Below are 18,932 nucleotides of genomic sequence, written 5' to 3'. Positions count from 1 at the left end.
ATCCTGTAATGGAGAAGGATTACTGTTTACACAAACAGCTGAATTCTTGTTTGGCTGCAGCTTGTGCTATAATTGAACTTTGCAAACAACAGAAGGCTCAGCTCCAAGCGAGACACGGGCAATGGCTCAAGGTGTTTCCATTCAGTTGAGCTGAGTCTCCTGGCCTTTTCAGACCTGCTGTAATTGGAGCATGGTACTGATAAAGGGCTCCCAAGAGAGGAGGTAACCAATGTACTCAGCTATTTTGCCTCTTTGTGGTTTGATCCTTCTCGTGTGGATTTCTGTAGGAGTAGGATCTGGCTCAAATATCCAATCTTGGCTCACACAGTATCACATACACCAGCCTCAAGGAGGAAGAAATGTTTTTTCCAGATAGCGGAATCAGGGTTATTTATAAATAATCATGAATGAGACAGAGAGGCAATCCAGCAGTTAAAGAACATGACAGTTCTCTGTACTGAGAGATGTTTAGACCAGGGTGCTGCAAGGACATTTGCAATATCTTTTCGGGTTCTCTTACAACTATTCCTAACACAGGTTTCAGAGTAACAGCCGTGTTAGTCTGTATTCGCAAAAAGAAAAGGAGGACTTGTGGCACCTTAGAGACTAACACATTTATTTGAGCATGAGCTTTCATGAGCTACAGCATCCGATGAAGTGAGCTGTAGCTCACGAAAGCTCATGCTCAAATAAATTGGTTAGTCTCTAAGGTGCCACAAGTACTCCTTTTCTTATTCCTAACACAATATCTCTGGGTCAACCAGGCATAATTATGAGTATAATGGAACACTCTTAATGAAGAATTTTAGTGGGTATCAGAGCAGGGCTGTATAGCAACTTCCAGGGAAGGATCTCAAAGCGCTCTACCAACACTAATGAATTGTCACAGATCTGCACAACCTCATTCTGAAAGGGAGGATGGTCTTCTCGTTAAAGATCTAGGGGAAGGGAGTCAGGACCCCTGGGTTCCTTTCCTAGTTCTGCTAGGGAATTCATGTGTCCAGTCACTTAACCTTTCTCTGCCTCAGTTTCCTCATCTATAAAATGGGACTAATACCACCTATCTCACAGGAGGTTGTGAAAAGTGATGATATCTCCCAAACGTCACCCAATTTGTGGCATCAGAATGCGACTCTGTAAATTGCGTAGGACTGTGACAATTCATTACTGTGTTTGTAAAGTGCTTTGAGATCCTTCATTGGAAGTTGATATACTGGCCTGATCCCATTCCCATTGAAAAATCACTGGCAGTCTTTCCATTGACTTCAAATGAGAGTTGGACAGACCATTAAATGCAAAGAATTACTATAACCAGAATTGCAATGCACTGAAACAACTCAAGACTGTCACTACATCACTGTAAGTGCAGCTTCACTGTATTGGAGTTCCACTTTATTCAGATTTCAGAGTAGCAGCTGTGTTAGTCTCTAAGGTGCCACAAGTACTCCTTTTCTTTTTGCGGATACAGACGAACAAAGTTATTTGAGCATAAGCTTTTGTGAGCATCCGCTGTAGCTCACAAAAGCTTATGCTCAGATAAATTTGTTAGTCTCTAAGGTGCCACAAGTCCTCCTTTTCTTTTCACTTTATTCAGTTAACTCTATAGACAGATGTAGTTTCTTTACAGGTGTTTGATGGTTTAAAACCCATAAAAGAAAGCAACTCTGATTAGGGAAACTGGACTTCATTTCTGGGACCACACATATGGAGCTTGTATTTTCATACCAGGATGGACATATGGCAAGACTGGGTCTAAATGGATATCACAGTTTTATAGCCAGTGAATTGCATCACTCTATCCTAGAAACAATTGAAATAATAATTAAACTCTCAAAGTGCTTTGTGTCTAATTGGGGAATCTCATTCTGGCAATATTAGCCCTAAAATTAATAGTGATTCTTAACAAACCCAGTGGGGGACAAATATCAAGTGCCCCTCAGATGGTATATCCAGGGACAGGATGAGATTCAGTAAGAACATTCAGAATATTAGTTTTGATCATGTAAAGAGTAAGTCTTTGCAGGATCAGGACTTTAGACAGTAAGATACTTATTGGCATTAATCACCAGAGCCATACTTGGATCAGTTAACAACCATGTTGTGATTAAATAAAATTAAGATGTAGAGAACTTCAAACCTGCCCTAGAGAACCTGCTTCAGTACGGAAATAAAAACCCCTCAAACTGCAATCCCCTAGTTGAATAAGGGTTGAATAAAGACTGCGAGTGGATGTGTCATTACATTACAAAGTAAAACTATTTCCCCATGTTTATTTTTTCCCCTACTGTTCCTCACACATTCTTGTCAACTGCTGGAAATGGCCCATCTTGATTATCACTACTAAAGGTTTTTTTTTCTCCTGCTGGTAATAGCTCACCTTAACTGATCACTCTCCTTATAGTGTGTATGACAACACCCATTGTTTCATGTTCTCTGTGTATATATATATCTTCCTACTGTATTTTCCACTGTAGGCATCCGATGAAGTGGGTTTTAGCCCACAAAAGCTTATGCTAAAATAAATTTGTTAGTCTTTAAGGGGTCACAAGAACCGCCTAGTTGTCACCTACCACCCCACACTGGAACCCCCATGGGGTATCATTAAGTAATTACAACCCATGCTCAATGGAGATCACATACTGAAAGAAATCTGTCCTGAACCCCTTCAAACAACAACAACCACCCAACCTCTCCAAGCTCATCAACAGAAGCAAGCACATCACAGACCAGGGCACACCAACCCAAAGCTGCACCAGACCTTGCTAGATCAGCCGATGCAAAACCTGCAGACATCTCTCCACTGCTATGATGATCAACACCCCCACAACACACCTTTCAAGATCCATGGGTCCTACACAAGCCTATCACAACATGTGGTGTACATCCAGTGAGTCAAATGCCTCAACAACAGCTATGTGGGTGAAACTGGACACTCACCTACAGGAAAATGACAAAAAGACAAAACCACCATATCACCTGTGGGTGAACACTTTTCACAAATTTCAGAGTACCGAGGTATTGTTTCATATTCTCTGTGTGTATATAAAGTCTGCTGCAGTTTCCACGGTATGCATCCGATGAAGTGAGCTGTAGCTCACGAAAGCTCATGCTCAAATAAATTGGTTAGTCTCTAAGGTGCCACAAGTACTCCTTTACTTTTCACAAAGCAATCGTTCCATGTCTGACCTCTCAGTCCTCATCCTCAAAGGAAACCAGCACAACACCTTCAACAGATGAGCCTGGGAGCTTAAATTCATAACTTTGCTAGACTCTAAAAATCATGGACTGAAAAGAGACGTTGGATTGATGGCTTATTACAACAATCTGTAACCCACCAACAGGCCACTTCACTTTGAATGGCTCTTTGAAATAGGTGTTAACTACTTATGCTAAACAATCTGTTCCACCTTGTATTTAGCTAAATATGTGACATTCTGAGTAAATTTCCCAGACCTGAAGAAGAGTTCTATGTAAGCTTGTAAGCTTGCCTCTTTCACCAACAGAAGCTGGTCCAATAAAAGATATTACCTTGCCAAACTTGTCTCTCTAATATCCTGAGACACACACTGCTACAATAACACTGCGTGCTATCTAATAAAGACACCTCAGAAAGGATCACCATGGAAAGATCCCATCAATTGAGAGAGAAAAGTGAGGACTAGCCAACAATGTTGGCTCTCTTATTAATGACAGGTTTCAGAGTAACAGCCGTGTTAGTCTGTATTTGCAAAAAGAAACTGAGTACTTGTACTCAGTACTTTCTGAGAAAACCTGGATTTGTGCTGGAAATGGCCCACCTGATGATCACTTTAGATAAGCTCTTACCAGCAGGACAGTGGGGTGGGAGGAGGTATTGGTTCATATTCTCTGTGTATATATAAAGTCTGCTGCAGTTTCCACGATATGCATCTGATGAAGTGAGCTGTAGCTCACGAAAGCTTATGCTCTAATAAATTGGTTAGTCTCTAAGGTGCCACAAGTACTCCTTTTCTCTTATTAATGTTACAGATTTTACAAAGATCAGGGTTAGACTGGGATCTGGGAAAGGTGGTGGTCGGTCTACTTAAATTGCCAAAATGAGACACTACCTCCATGGCGTATTGCACAGAAATTCAAAGAGTGATCATGCGGCCCGATGAGCTCTACTTGATTGCCCCTGGTCTCTGCTAGGCTCCTGGAGTTTGTCTCCTTCTTGACTGAGATAAGAGTGATGGTGCATCCTCAGATGCCACCCATTTGTGGCACAAGAATGATGTTCACTCCAGTGGGGCAAGTAAGCTGGTACGGTCAGGATACAAATGTATACCTGCGGATGCGGATATCCACGGTTAGGAATCAGTATCCGCTGAACTGCAGGGCTCTCCTGGGAACTGCAGTGGCGAAAAGCGCAGAACATGGGGCTGCTCTCCCAGGAGCCAGCACCCTGAGCTGGCAGCTCCTCCAGCGTGGCTGTACTGCCCGCAGCCCTTCCATGCAGTCGCATCTCCTGTCTGGGGTCTGTACAGCCCTGCCGGAGGACAGGGTTGGGGGTGGTACAACCTCACAGGAGGAGCTGCCGGCATGGAGTGCTGGCTCCTGGGAGCAGCGGCCCCACTTTCTGCTTCTTTTGCCACTGTGGTTCCCGGGAGAGCCCTGCGGTTCAGTGGATACTGATTTCTATCCACGGATATCCACATCCATGGGTATAAATCTGTATCTGCACAGGGCTCTAGTCACAGAACATTTTTTGCGAGGGGAGACGGGGTTGGGGGTTGATACCGAACTGGTAAGAACTAAAAATCTACTTGCCCCACTGGTTCACTCACAGTAAATGGTGTAAATCTGTGATGATCCTCCCTCTATTTCCTAGCACGAGGAAGGCAGTAGTTAACGATATTGACATCTAAATGATCTTTCCTGGGCATTTGGGGTCGCACCTCCCTGAAGTGATTGAGTCAGTTCCTTCCCACTTGGAGCAATTGGTCCGGGCTCTCTGTAGATTCAGAGAAACGTAAGAACATATGAACAGCCAAAATGGGTCAGACCAATGGGTTCATCTAGCCCAGTATCCTTTCTTCTGACAGTTGGCCACATGCTTCAGAGGGAATGTAAAGAACAGGGCAATTCTAAACACTCAATTGATGGCTTTGGGGAAACTGGAGCTGAGATGAAGTGACGTGCCTACCTAGTTCTCAAGCATGACGAAGGAGTTAATGTTCATACTATAAGCTGGGTGCATAACTGGTTGTAAAACTGTTCCCAAAGACAGATTTCAGAGTTGCAGCCATGTTAGTCTGTATTCGCAAAAAGAAAAGGAGTACTTGTGGCACCTTAGAGACTAACCAATTTATTTGAGCATAAGCTTTCGTGAGCTACAGCTCACTTCATCGGATGCATTCAGTGGAAAATACAGTGGGGAGATTTATATACACAGAGAACATGAAATAATGGGTGTCACCATACACAGTGTAAGGAGAGTGATCAGGTAAGGTGAGCTATTACCAGCAGGGGAGCGGCGGGGGGGGGGGGGGAACCTTTTGTAGTGATAATCAAGGTGGGCCATTTCCAGCAGTTGACAAGAACCTCTGAGGAACAGTGGGGAGTGGGAAGGGAGGGATAAACATGGGGAAGTAGTTTTACTTTGTGTAATGACCCACCCACTCCAAGTCTCTATTCAAGCCTAAGTTAATTGTATCCACTTTGCAAATTACTCACCAGCCACCACACACCACACAACAGAACCACTAAACCAGGAACCTAACCTTGCAACAAAGCCTGTCGCCAACTGTGCCCACATATCTATTCAGGGGACACCATCATAGGGCCTAATCACATCAGCCACGCTATCAGAGGCTCGTTCACCTGCACATCTACCAATGTGATATATGCCATCATGTGCCAGCAATGCCCCTCTGCCATGTACATTGGTCAAACTGGACAGTCTCTATGTAAAAGAATAAATGGACCCAAATCAGATGTCAAGAATTATAACATTCAAAAACCAGTTGGAGAACACTTCAATCTCTCTAGTCACTCAATTACAGACCTAAAAGTGGCAATGCTTCAACAAAAAAACTTCAAAAAGAGACTCCAGGGAGAGATGGCTGAATTGGAATTAATTTGCAAACTGGATACAATTAACTTAGGCTTGAATAGAGACTGGGAGTGGATGGGTCATTACACAAAGTAAAACTATTTCCCCATGTTTATCCCTCCCGCCCCCACTCCCACTGTTCCTCAGACGTTCTTGTCAACTGCTGGAAATGGCCCACCTTGAATATCACTACAAAAGGTTCCCCCTTGCCCCCCACTCTCCTGCTGGTAATAGCTCACCTTACCTGATCACTCTCCTTACACTGTGTATGGTAACACCCATTGTTTCATGTTCTCTGTGTATATAAATCTCCCCACTGTATTTTCCACTGAATGCATCCGATGAAGTGAGCTGTAGCTCACGAAACTTATGCTCAAATAAATTTGTTAGTCTCTAAGGTGCCACAAGTCCTCCTTTTCTTTTTATTCCCAAAGAGTAGTTATCAGTGGTTCACAGTCAAGCTGGAAGAGCATATCGAGTGGAGTCCCACAGAGATTGGTCCGGGTCTGGTTCTATTCAATAATCTTTATACATGGTTTGGATAATGGCATACAGAGTACATTTATAAAGTCTGTGGATGATACCAAGCTGGGAGGGGTGCAAGTGCTTTGGAGGGTAGGATTAAAATTCACAGTGATCTGGAGAAATTGGAGAAATAGCCTGAAGTAAATAGGATGAAATTCAATAAGGACAAATGCAAAGTACTCCATTGAGGAAGGAAAAATTAATTGCACGTATACAAAATGGAAAATGACTGCTTAGGGAGAGTATTGCAGAAAGGGATCTGGTGGTCATAGTGGATCGTAAGCCAGATATGACAGGTTTCAGAGTAGCAGCCGTGTTACTCTGTATCCGCAAAAAGAACAGGAGTACTTGTGGCACCTTAGAGACTAACAAATTTATTAGAGCATAAGCTTTCGTGAGCTACAGCTCACTTCATCGGATGCATAGAATGGAACATATATATATATACACACACATACATACAGATAAGTTGGAAGTTACCATACAAACTGCGAGAGGCTAATTACTTAAGATGAGCTATTATCAACAGGAGAAAAAAAAACTTTTGTAGTGATAATCAAGATGGCCCATTTAGACAAGAAGGTGTGAGGATACTTAAGGAAATAGCTTCAATATGTGTAATGACCCAGCCACTCCCAAGTTAATGGTATCTAGTTTGCATCTTAATTCAAGCTCAGCAGTTTCTCCTTGGAGTCTGTTTTTGAAGCTTTTCTGTTGCAAAATTGCCACCTTAAAGTCTGTTACTGAGTGACCAGGGAGATTGAAGCGTTCTCCTACCGGTTTTTGAATGTTATGATTCCTGATGACAGATTTGTGTCCATTTATTCTTTTGCTCAGAGACTGTCTGGTTTGGCCAATGTACATGGCAGAGGGGCATTGCTGGCACATGATGGCATGTATCACATTGGTAGATGTGCAAGTGAATGAGCCCCTGATGGCGTGGCTAATGTGATTAGGTCCTATGATGGTGTCACTTGAATAAATATGTGGACAGAATTGGCATTGGGCTTTGTTGCAAGGATAGGTTCCTGGGTTAGTATTTTTGTTGTGTGGTTGCTGGTGAGTATTTGCTTCAGGTTCACGGGGGCTGTTTGTAAGCAAGGACTGGTCTGTCTCCCAAGATCAGTGTGAGTGAGGGATCACTTTTCAAGATAGGTTGTAAATCTTTGATGATGAGCTGGAGAGGTTTTAGTTGGGGGCTAAAGGTGACAGCTAGTGGTGTTCTGTTATTTTCTTTGTTGGGCCTGTCCTGTAGTAGGTGACTTTTGGGTACTGCTCTGTCAATCTGTTTTTTCACTTCAGCAGGTAGGTATTGTAGTTTTAAGAATGCTTGATAGAGATCTGTAGGTGTTTGTCTCTGTCTGAGGGATTGGAGCAAATGTGGTTGTATCTTAGAGCTTGGCTGTAGACAATGGATTGTGTGGTGTGTCCTGGATGGAAGCTGGAGGCATGTAGGTAAGTATCGTGGTCAGTAGGTTTCCAGTATAGTGTGGTGTTAATATGAGTCAGTGTTACACTGTTGCAAAAAAAGCAAACATCAAGTGGTGTAAGCAAGACACGAGAAGTAATTCTTCAACTCTACTCCGCGCTAATAAGGCCTCAACTGGAGTATTGTGTCCAGCTCTAGGCACTGCATTTCAGAAAAGACGTGGACAAATTGGAAAAAGACCAGAGGAGGGCAAACGAAATTGATTAAAAGGTCTAGAAAACATGACCTATGAGGGAAGATTGAAAAAATTGGGTTTGTTTAGTCTGGAGAAGAGAAGACTGAGGGGGGACATGACAGCAGTTTTCAAGTACATAAAAGGCTGTTACAAGGAGGAGAATAAAAATTGTTCTCCTTAATCTCTGACACAGGATAGGACAAGAAGCAATGGTCTTAAATTGCAGCAAGGGAGGTTTAGGTTGGAGATTAGGAAAAACTTCCTAACTGTCAGGGTGGTTAAGCACTGGAACAAATTGCCTAGGGAGGTTCTGGAATCTCCATCCTTGGAGATTTTTAAGAACAGGTTAGACGAACACCTGTCAGGGATGGTCTAGTTATTACATAATCCTACCTTGAGTGCAGGGGACTGGGCTAGATGAGTTCTGGAGCTCCCTTCCAGTCCTACAATTCTCTGACTATCTGAAGTGAAGACCAGTGCAAAGAATTTATTTAGCTTCTCAGCAACAGCCTTGTCTTCTTTGAGTGTTTGGCAAATTTCTGGCTTCTCATGTACTTAACAAAAAGATTACTGTTAGTTTTTGTGTCTTTTCTTAATTGGTCTTCAAATTCTTTCTTGGCCTGCCTAATTGTACTTTTACACTTGGCTTGCCAGAGTTTATGTTCCTGTCTATTTTCCTCTGTAGGATTTGACTTCCAATTTTTTGTAAAGATGTCTTTTTGTCTCCAACTACCTCTTTTATTCTATTGTTTAGCCATTGTAGCATATTTTTGGTTTTCTTCCTGTTTTTTATTAATTATTTTTTATTATTATTTGTGGTATACATATAGTTTGAGCCTCTACTATGTGTTTTTTAAAAGTTTCCATCAGTTTGCAGGCACTTCATTCTTGTGACTGTTCCTTTTAATTTCCATTTAACTAGCTTCATCATTTTTGTGTAGATCTCCTTTTTGAAGTTAAATGCTATCATGGTGGGTTTCTTTGGCATTTCCCCTCCTACAAGGAAGAGTTAGCATATCCCGACACTCAAAATAAATGAGTTTGGGAATTGTCCTGCAGTTCTGGGAGTATGAGACAGACATATGAAAATTGGGAGTTGCCTGGAAAATGTGCAGTGAGTGTTCACATTACCCAGTATATTGGGACAGGGGTGTTCTGTGGTGTTTTTCTCCCTAAGGAAAGGAGAACTTGAATTATTCAGCAATTAATTTCTTCTGCTCATGCATTCATAACTCTAGCAAGAGAAACCAGCGCTGCCTTTAGGGGCAGCTTGCGGCTGCCTGTTCTACCCTGCAGTCCAAAACACTGCCTTCCAGTATGGAAGGTGGAACAGGCATGAGAGTGTGACAAGAATGAAATCACTTGGTTACTCGGTAACATAGGAGGTAAGAAAATCCCTTGCTGTGTTTTTCCATACCATTAATAGGTTTCTTAATGAAAGGAGAGTAGCTGAGGGGTAGTTTTACTCGTTTACATAGTGATCTTTACTGGGACTCAGACTGGCTTGTACCCAGTGAGACAACAGAGCAGCATCTCTCTCAAGAAGCTATGTTCTTCTCCACAATCTCAGCTTTCATTTAAAAACAAAAACAAACAAATCTTTCTAGCCATTATGGTTGGAGGTGGGAGGGGACACTACAGATGTGAACTGAGCATAACAATTACAGAGATGTCTACAAGGTGATGGGGTCTAAATGAGCTGTTACCATTCAAGAAAGAGATTTTGGAGTCATCATGGACAGCTCCCTGAAAACATCTGCTCAGTGTGCAGCAGCAGTAAAAAAGCTAACAGAATGTTAAAAGAAAAGGAGTACTTGTGGCACCTTAGAGACTAACCAATTTATTTGAGCATAAGCTTTCATGAGCTACAGCTCACTTCATCGGATGCATACTGTGGAAAGTGTAGAAGATCTTTTTATACACACAAAGCATGAAAAAATACCTCCCCCCACCCCACTCTCCTGCTGGTAATAGCTTATCTAAAGTGATCACTCTCCTTACAATGTGTATGATAATTAAGGTGGGCCATTTCCAGCACAAATCCAGGGTTTAACAAGAACATCTGAGCGGGGGGGGGGGGGGGGGGGGAGGGGGAGGGGGAGGAGGGTGTAGGAAAAAACAAGGGGAAATAGGTTACCTTGCATAATGACTTAGCCACTCCCAGTCTCTATTCAAGCCTAAGTTAATTGTATCCAATTTGCAAATGAATTCCAATTCAACAGTTTCTCGCTGGAGTCTGGATTTGAAGTTTTTTTGTTGTAATATCGCAACTTTCATGTCTAATCCTGTGACCAGAGAGACTGAAGTGTTCTCCGACTGGTTTATGAATGTTATAATTCTTGACATCTGATTTGTGTCCATTTATTCTTTTACGTACTGTCCAGTTTGACCAATGTACATGGCAGAGGGGCATTGCTGGCACATGATGGCATATATCACATTGGTGGATGTGCAGGTGAACGAGCCTCTGATAGTGTGGCTGATGTTATTAGGCCCTGTGATGGTGTCCCCTGAATAGATATGTGGGCACAGTTGGCAACGGGCTTTGTTGCAAGGATAGGTTCCTGGGTTAGTGGTTCTGTTGTGTGGTATGTGGTTGCTGGTGAGTATTTGCTTCAGGTTGGGGGGCTGTCTGTAGGCAAGGACTGGCCTGTCTCTCAAGATTTGTGACAGTGATGGGCCGTCCTTCAGGATACGTTGTAGATCCTTAATAATGCGTTGGAGGGGTTTTAGTTGGGGGCTGAAGGTGACGGCTAGTGGCATTCTGTTATTAATTAATTATAAAATAACAGAACATCTGGTACTTGCCACTGCCAGAAGATAGTGTGCTGGGCTAGAATGGCCACCTTGTCTTCAACAGAAGGTGATGCCATGCCATGCCAATGTGAGTGGGTTTGGGAGGAAGTACTGAGCTTAACTTCAAAGTTTCCTTCCACTCAAACAACTCAACATAATTTTCTCTGTTAGGATGTAATGTCCTGGCTTTGTGTGTATGAGTATGTGATATTGTCTTCTTGTGGCTGGATACACAAAGAACCTATGGGACCCGCTGCTAAAGGACCAGGGTTCTAATGAAAGCTTCCAGTGTACATGTGCTTATAGTAATAACCATAGCTTGTGTGCAGCCCATTACTTCATTACAAACACATAAGAAATCATTGTCCATTTTTATATTCAATGTGATCTGCTCAGTCTACTTATTCCAGACCCCGCATTTCCCTGCTCCAGCCAATACAACCCCGTTTCCTCTCTTAATGCCCCACCAAAGAACCTGCAAGTTCTTGTTGAGAAGTTCGCTTGCAAAGTTTGTGAATTGCATGCTTATCCCATTAGGACATACCCAACTGTTGCCAAGGAAATGCCCAGCATTTGATACATAAGTCAACTAGATAAATCTCAGGGAAACCACATGCTCCAAACAGCCGACCCCACCTTTGCTGTCTCCTTCCCTTTCTGGGGATGCAAGCATGAGACTCCCGCGGCATCAGGATTAAGCTTCTTATCACTTTCCTGGCCCTCCACAGCTCTTCTCCTCTTATCTGCCCATCCCGCTTACCCACCTGTTGCCCCGCCAGCCTCAATGTCCCATTCCCCCACAGCCATCTCCTGTCCATCCCCTTACGCGTGGAACCTGGCTTGGGGTCACAACCCTTTCCACAGTCAAATCCTGCACTGACCCGGCTCTGCCATGGTGCCTAGGAGGGGGCACCTAAGGATGGCCAGCTAGAAGGCAGGGGGCGACGGGTCACAAGCCAGGGCCCTAATAAGCCACATGCCTCGCATCGCCAGGTCTCTTCCCTTATACGCCGTGTCCATTCCCCCCATCCGGGCGCTTTAGGCTGCAAGCGCTCCAGGGCAGGCTCTGAGCCTCTACCTCCGCAGTGCCTCGCTCAGTGGGTGCTACGGGAACGTAAGCAGCGGCGAAGCTTTAATTCTGCCCGGGATCGCCGCAGGACCCGGCCCCCACCGGCCCGCTGAGCGGGTGCCTGGCCCGGCTGCCCCCCGCGCAGCAGCTCAGCTCTGCCCGAGAAAGGGCCGCCTCCCCCGCTCCAGCTACCCAATGAGCTCCGCCCGCGCCGCTCTCGCGCCCCCCGTGCCCGGGGTTGCCGTGGCGACGCACTAAACCCGGGGCTGGCTGACTCGGGCTTGCAAAAAGCCCAGTGGGGGTGGGGGATGCACCGGGCGGATTCTCCGGGCAAGCTGCTGCTGCAGCCGGGGCCGGAGCGCGCCCAACCACAGCACAAGGCGAAGCCTCCCGGGGAGACACGGCAGCCGCCAGGTAAATAAATAAAGGCCGGGCGCCGCAGGAGGGGAGGGGAACAAAGCAGCCTGTACAAAGGGGGGGAGAAAAGCGGATTTGCAAAACCTGACGGGGTCCTGCAGTGGTTGCTGGCGGGGCGGGGTGTGGGGGGGGTGTGACTTCGGTTTCCTTTCTGTGTTCAGTGAGAAAAGCAGCTGCTCTGTGCGCAAGCCGGGCCGCCACACCAGTGGTCTAGCAGCCCACACCCCAGCTCCTGCCCAAGCCCTGCCGTTTGTGCAGGAGCCGCCTTCTGAGCAGGGCTGGGCGCCAGGAGCGTGCAGAGAAGCGATCAAAGACACAAAGTTGGGACTGAGTTTCTCCCGAGCGCGGCGGGGGAAGGGGGCTGGGGTGGAAGGAAAAGCGCAGCTGGGTTGTTTGGGAGGGAAAACGCCCCAGAGGCTCGACGCCTCTCCTGGGTTTCCCCGAAGTTGGCGGGGGGAGGCTTTGCCAAGGCTGGATGCGCCTTTCCCAGACTCCTTGATCACGAAGTTGCGATGTTAGTTTCCGTTAAAGGCGTGAGCTCATCATGCTGTAAGCGAGGGGAGAAAACTGACAGCTGCCCCCAGCAGACAATTAGTGACCAAACCATGAATCTACTTAGTCTGTCACTTGCAAGTCTGTTTCCTCCCTGCTGGGTAAGTCATCCTTCTCCCATGGTATTTTCTCCTTGCCTGCCTGCCTGTCTGTCAGCCAGCCAGGACTTGCAGCGGTTTTAGGGGGGGCGGATGGGTTAATGTCTTGTAACCCCCCTTCGTTTTCTGGGGTCTCTTCTCCTCAACCCCAGGGGGGCTGATCTAGAAATGGATGATAAGAAGAGCCTCTAGCTTTGTACAGATTCTGGTTTAAAATGGTCGGGTTTGGAAAGAGACACCGTATTTTACAGATAATCCGTCTTCCCTGTTCCACGCTGTTTTATTGACCATGTCCTGCTTGATGGTTGAGCTAGAAAAATGCACCTTGTTAGGAGAAGGTCTGCAACAAAGGCGAATGGCTGCATGGGGTGATGTAGGGAGCTACAAGAGGTTTGTAAGCATACAGGAGCATCCTTCACTGCCCTAGTCATTTGGCTGGCTTGACATAGCGAATGGTAGGAGAGGTGTTGGCTTTTAAAAAAATTAATTAAAATTTCTGCTTTCCATTGCGACTAGCTGGGCTTCCCCCTCCTCCGTTTTGGTCTCTCTCAGTTGCTCTTGGGTGAAATAGCCATTACCAGCGACTTCTGCCTCTGTCTCCTGGATTGTTTCACTGCGGGGAGGGGGGTACCTCTTCCAAAGCACATTCACCCCTTTGCTGGCAAGCATCTGATGCTCAAGTAGCTGTCTCACACCTGGGGAACCTGCATGCCAATTATGTACTGACTAGCTCTTTAATAACAGGTCCCACTGATGAATTGAAACGCATTGGTCTGGGAAGACTCTTCTCACCCCACTCCTTTTCTGAAAGCTGATGCTGCATAACAATTTAAATGAACCCTCATCACCAGTTTCTGCTTGTATTGGTTGTTTCATAGCAGCAGTGGAGACAACTTTAAGAATTCACACATCAGCAGGGTAGAGAACACGTCCATTTACAGAGGAACGGTTGCTGTATGGAATAGGTTATTTCTGCCATGTATGAGCAGTAGTTTTATTGTTAAAAAAGAAGGCTGAATAGCTTCCACCCAGCTCTTTAAATCTGCAGGATGTAAGTGAGTCATTTTTAATTAAATTCGCCATTCTGATTCATACTATCCTCATCTCCAGAATGCTTTATTTATGTGTAATGATGTCATACCCACGAACCATTGGCAAGGTTGTGTGGTTGAGTCCATTCAGGTAGAAGTTTCAATGGGTTATTGAGAAGTGTCAGGTGCAACAGAATTCCCAAGAGGTTCTGGTAACAAAACAGGCAAAACCAGTCCTACCACTGTTACACTGCAGCAATTCACAGCCCTTCCTGGGGAATTGCTCTGTTTCTCAGTTATACGTTCTCCCCAGAGTGTTATAAATAATAGCACAAAATATTCTTTAGTTGTATTACAATAGTGTCTATGCCCACATAGTGGTTTCTTCCATTGAATGCTTTCAGAAAAAAGAACAGGAGGACTCGTGGCACCTTAGACACTAACAAATTTATTTGAGCATAAGCTTTCGTGAGCTACAGCTCACTTCATCGGATGCATAGAATGGAACATATAGTAAGAAGACTTGTGTGTGTGTATATATATATATATATATATATATACAAACACACACACACACACACAATCATGAAAAGGTGGGAGTTGCCATACAAACTGTAAGAGGCGAATTAATTAAAGATGAGCTATTATCAGCAGGAGAAAAAAAAACTTTTGTAGTGATAATCAAGATGGCCCATTTAGACAGTTGACAAGAAGGTATGAGGATACTTAACATGGAGAAATAGATTCAATATGTGTAATGACCCAGCCACTCCCAGATTGCTTTACAAACACTAAAGCTCAGAGCACCCATGTGCACCAGGAAAATATTATTATTCCCATTCTACAGATAGAGAAACTGAAGTACGGGCAGCTTAAGTGACTTAGAGAGAGAGAGAGAGAGCAGAAATAGAGCCCAGAGGGCTACGCTCCCAAATTCTGTGGTTTAGCAACTTGTCCCACTCCCTGCCATTGCTTCCTAAAGTAACTAGCCACGGTGATGTTGGTGCTTGCTATCAGTGCGGTATTCATACTCGGAGCATTCTGGGGAAACGTTGCCACACACGTAGAGGACAGGGTTTTTGTTCTAGTGTGATGATTGAGTGAAAAGGATGGTTTTGTAATTAAGAAAGGACTGGGGCTCCAGAGATTAGTATTGAGTTGGGAGCTAGGAAGGAGCCCCACTCATGGAAGAGGGCCCCATTGGCTAGGCACTGTACAGCCACCCAATAAATCAGGGGTCCCTGCACTGGAGGTGTAACAGTGTAAGTAGCAAAAAGGTGGGTCCCAAAACCAGCTCTACCCCAAACTTCCTGTGTGACAAATTGCCAAAGGCGCTCAGCTCCCATTTTAAAAGACTAGATTTGCCAGGTGCTCAGCACCCAGCAGCTCCTACCGTGACACTTATGGCCAGCCACTCTCAAGATCTTTCCCCACCACCTGCTGGGCACTTTCGAGAGTCCGGCCCCTTGTTTTACAGCCCAAGTGGGAGCTTAGTTTGAAAAAAAAAATCTGGTCCCTGACTGCAGGTGCTGAACTCCTTTTAAATATATCCTTAAGTTACTCTGCGACTCATTGCCCTCGCTGTAAAAATAAGGATGCAGAACTGCTTCTTTTCTCTGGTGGAGTGTTTATCTTGTCCACTTACACTCAAATGAGTTTGTTTGATCAGCATTCCTTCCACCATTTGTCTTGCAAACACTCCTTCCTTCCCCCTTTTATTCAGCTGTCTCCTCATGAGAAACGCTCTTTGGGCCAGCCCTGGCTTTTAGTATGTGCGTATAGCACCAAGCACCATAGAATCCTGCTGCCCCATCAGGCCTTGTAGGCAGTAGCAGAATATAAAATAAAGTATTCTTGCTATGTGAACATATAGTGCCAAGCATCATGGGGTGCCAATTGAGATCACAGCCTCTAGATTCTTCTGTTATACTGTAGTAATTTCTAACACGTGATAAGTTTCATCTCATCTCTCTTGTATCTTATTTAGAGCATAGGAGCCTGGCCCAGCTCTCACTCACACTGGTGTAAATCTGGATCAGGCATATGCCTACTCTATGCTGCAATCAGGGGGTAGGTGCAATAGGAGGTATATCTGAGCTAGCTTTCCGAGAACTAGTTCAGGTACCAGCGACAATGAAATCACAGCAGTGCACGCTTTGGCATGAAATGTACAAGCCCATCTGGGACCCTGGGTACTAGGCATAGGCCCAGGGTAAAGTCCGTGCCGCTATGGCAGCTTCACTGCTAAGGGCACCATGCTCGCTAGATTACAGCTAGCTCAGATATGTCCACATGTGCTGGAATCACACCTCTCATTGCAATGTAGACATACCCTAAGTCAGGGGTAATCAATTATTTTTTGTGAAGGTCCAGATGTCTTGGTCAAGGAATAGTCAAGGTCCAGATGCCAGAGAAAATACAAAAAAACCCAACCATAATAATAATTAAATACAAAGATTTTGCGGTTTGTTCAAATGTATCTAGTAGTCTGGATTTGGCCCTTGGGTCACCCGTTGACGACCCCTGCCCTAAGTCATCTGAAGTCAATGGAATGGCACTGGAGTAAGACTGGTGTAAAATGGGGAGGGGCATCAAGCCCCAGACCTGGAAGACAAGGTAGGTTCTGTGCTGGCTCTGTCACCAGCTTGTTGTGTGATCTTGGAAAGACTCTAGACTTCTCTGCTTCAGTTTCCCCAGCTCTAAAATGGTGATAGCAAATGGCTACTTGCCTCCCTAGCCTGCTTGGAGATCAGTGGTTATGTGCAAATGAGAACGATACACGTGTTTACCGGCAGAGGAATGCTATTTTATTAGTAGCAGTATTGTAGTAGCACTTGAGTGCCGGTTGTGGCCCACAGCCCTCTTACGCTAGGTGCTGGACAAACAAAACAAGGGGATGTTTGCCCAAAGGGCTTGCAGTCTAAGACAAGAGACGAAAGCAAGGTGTTTGCTTCCCTTCCCTGGGAAGTACTGTACGACATTTGGCACTGAGTGAAAGGTTTCCCGCTTATTGATCCTGTTCACTAGTCTCTCTGCATGATCAGGCTGGTGCTTTCCCTTAGGAGTCTTGTTTTCCTAAATATGTGGGGGGCTCTTCAGCTAGTTGGACAGAAAGTTCATATTTTGCAGTTGTATAACTGGAACAACCCACTCTCCCCTGCATGACTAATGGGGCCCCAGTTCTGTCATGTGACCTTCTGCACAAAGAGAAAACAAGGGTCTGATCATGCAGCCTTACAACAGCAGAGCACCACTGAGGACCTGACCTAGCTGGGTGAGGATAAGATTGATAGGAGCTGCTAGATGTAACTTGGTTGAAAAATGTTTGGAAGTCCTGTGATCAGGTGTTGCCTGAGCTAGGGGGCAAGCAGGGGGAAGAGAGAGAGTGGGTTGATCAATGGTAGGTATATTGTACAGAGTGTGGCATAAAATACCACTTCAGTGGCATATAGCTCTTGTTCCAGATCTTTGCATGGGGGAGAAGGGGGGGGGGAGGGAGCATTTCATCCATTTTGCATTAAATAAGCATAAGTGAACCCTGACATATGCACCAGCATAGCTCACTTTGTTAAACATTCCACTGTTAGCAGGATAACTGTGTAACTCTAGGGAGATACTACTGAGCTGGAGATCACAGGGATCCTGCAGGAATACAAGCAAGAGTGGTGTATACAGCAAGCAGCTTCTCCAGGGATAGTTTGGAGATGCTCAACACATAGAGGGGAAGGATATGTGGTTTAATCAATTTGGAAAATTACACCTTGTGAATTACAGTATTTTGGTAGGATCAGGAATAAGCCTATTGTTTTAATTTCTGCATCATTGCAGAAGTCATGAGATTGTGTCCCTGCTTTGGAGTACAGGTTAGTTGCCAAGTGGCTTAGGGCTACCCAGAATTCACATGTTATCTCATACCACTCTTCCATGAAGTAGAGAGTCTCTCTCTCTCTCTCTCTCACACACACACACACTTTTCTAGACTGTATCATTTTCACCTCTGCAATACAACATTGAACATTGGGTCAGCATCTGTCATAAAAATAAAGGGAAAGGTAACCACCTTTCTGTATACAGGGCTATAAAATCCCTCCTGGCCAGAGGCAAAACCCTTTCACCCTGTAAAGGGTTAAGAAGCTAAGAACCTCGCTGGCACCTGACCAAAATGACCAATGAGGAGACAAGATACTTTCAAAGCTGGGGCGGGGGGAAACAAAGGGTGTCTGTTTGTCTGTGTGATGCTTTTGCTGCGAACAGATCAGGAATGCAGCCTTACAACTGTTAGTTAGTAATCTAGCTAGAAATGCGTTAGATTTCCTTTTGTTTAATGGCTGGTAAAATAAGCTGTGCTGCAGGGAATGTATATTCCTGTTTGCGTGTCTTTTTGTAACTTAAGGTTTTGCCTAGAGGGATTCTCTATGTTTTGAATCTGATTACCCTGTAAGGTATTTACCATCCTGATTTTACAGAGGTGATTGTTTTACCTTTCTTTAAATTAAAATTCTTTTTAAGAACTGGATTGATTTTTCATTGTTCTTAAGATCCAAGGATTTGGGTCTGTGTTCACCTGTACAAATTGGTGAGGATTTTTAATCAAGCCAGGAAAAGGGGTGTAGGGCTTGGGGGGGATATTTTGGGGGAAGACATCTCCAAGTGGGCTCTTTCCCTGTTCTTTGTTTAACACGCTTGGTGGTGGCAGCATAGGTTCAA

At 44.8% G+C, this 18,932-nt stretch overlaps 1 protein-coding gene across 2 annotated transcripts in view; it reads left to right on the top strand.

Moving 5' to 3' along the window:
* The first annotated feature begins 12,360 nt into the window (after positions 1-12,360).
* LOC140895433 (uncharacterized) overlaps positions 12,361-18,932 on the top strand; it is a 91,202-nt gene continuing 84,630 nt past the window's right edge. For both annotated transcript variants that reach the window (XM_073305070.1, XM_073305068.1), the window contains exon 1: positions 12,361-12,541. The gene's annotated coding sequence lies outside the window, so the exon portion shown is untranslated. The remainder of the gene's footprint in view (positions 12,542-18,932) is intronic.

This window comes from Lepidochelys kempii, chromosome 11 (genome assembly GCF_965140265.1).
Source record: "Lepidochelys kempii isolate rLepKem1 chromosome 11, rLepKem1.hap2, whole genome shotgun sequence".
NCBI lineage: Eukaryota > Metazoa > Chordata > Testudines > Cheloniidae > Lepidochelys > Lepidochelys kempii.
This window is presented reverse-complemented; position numbering and strand designations above follow the sequence as displayed.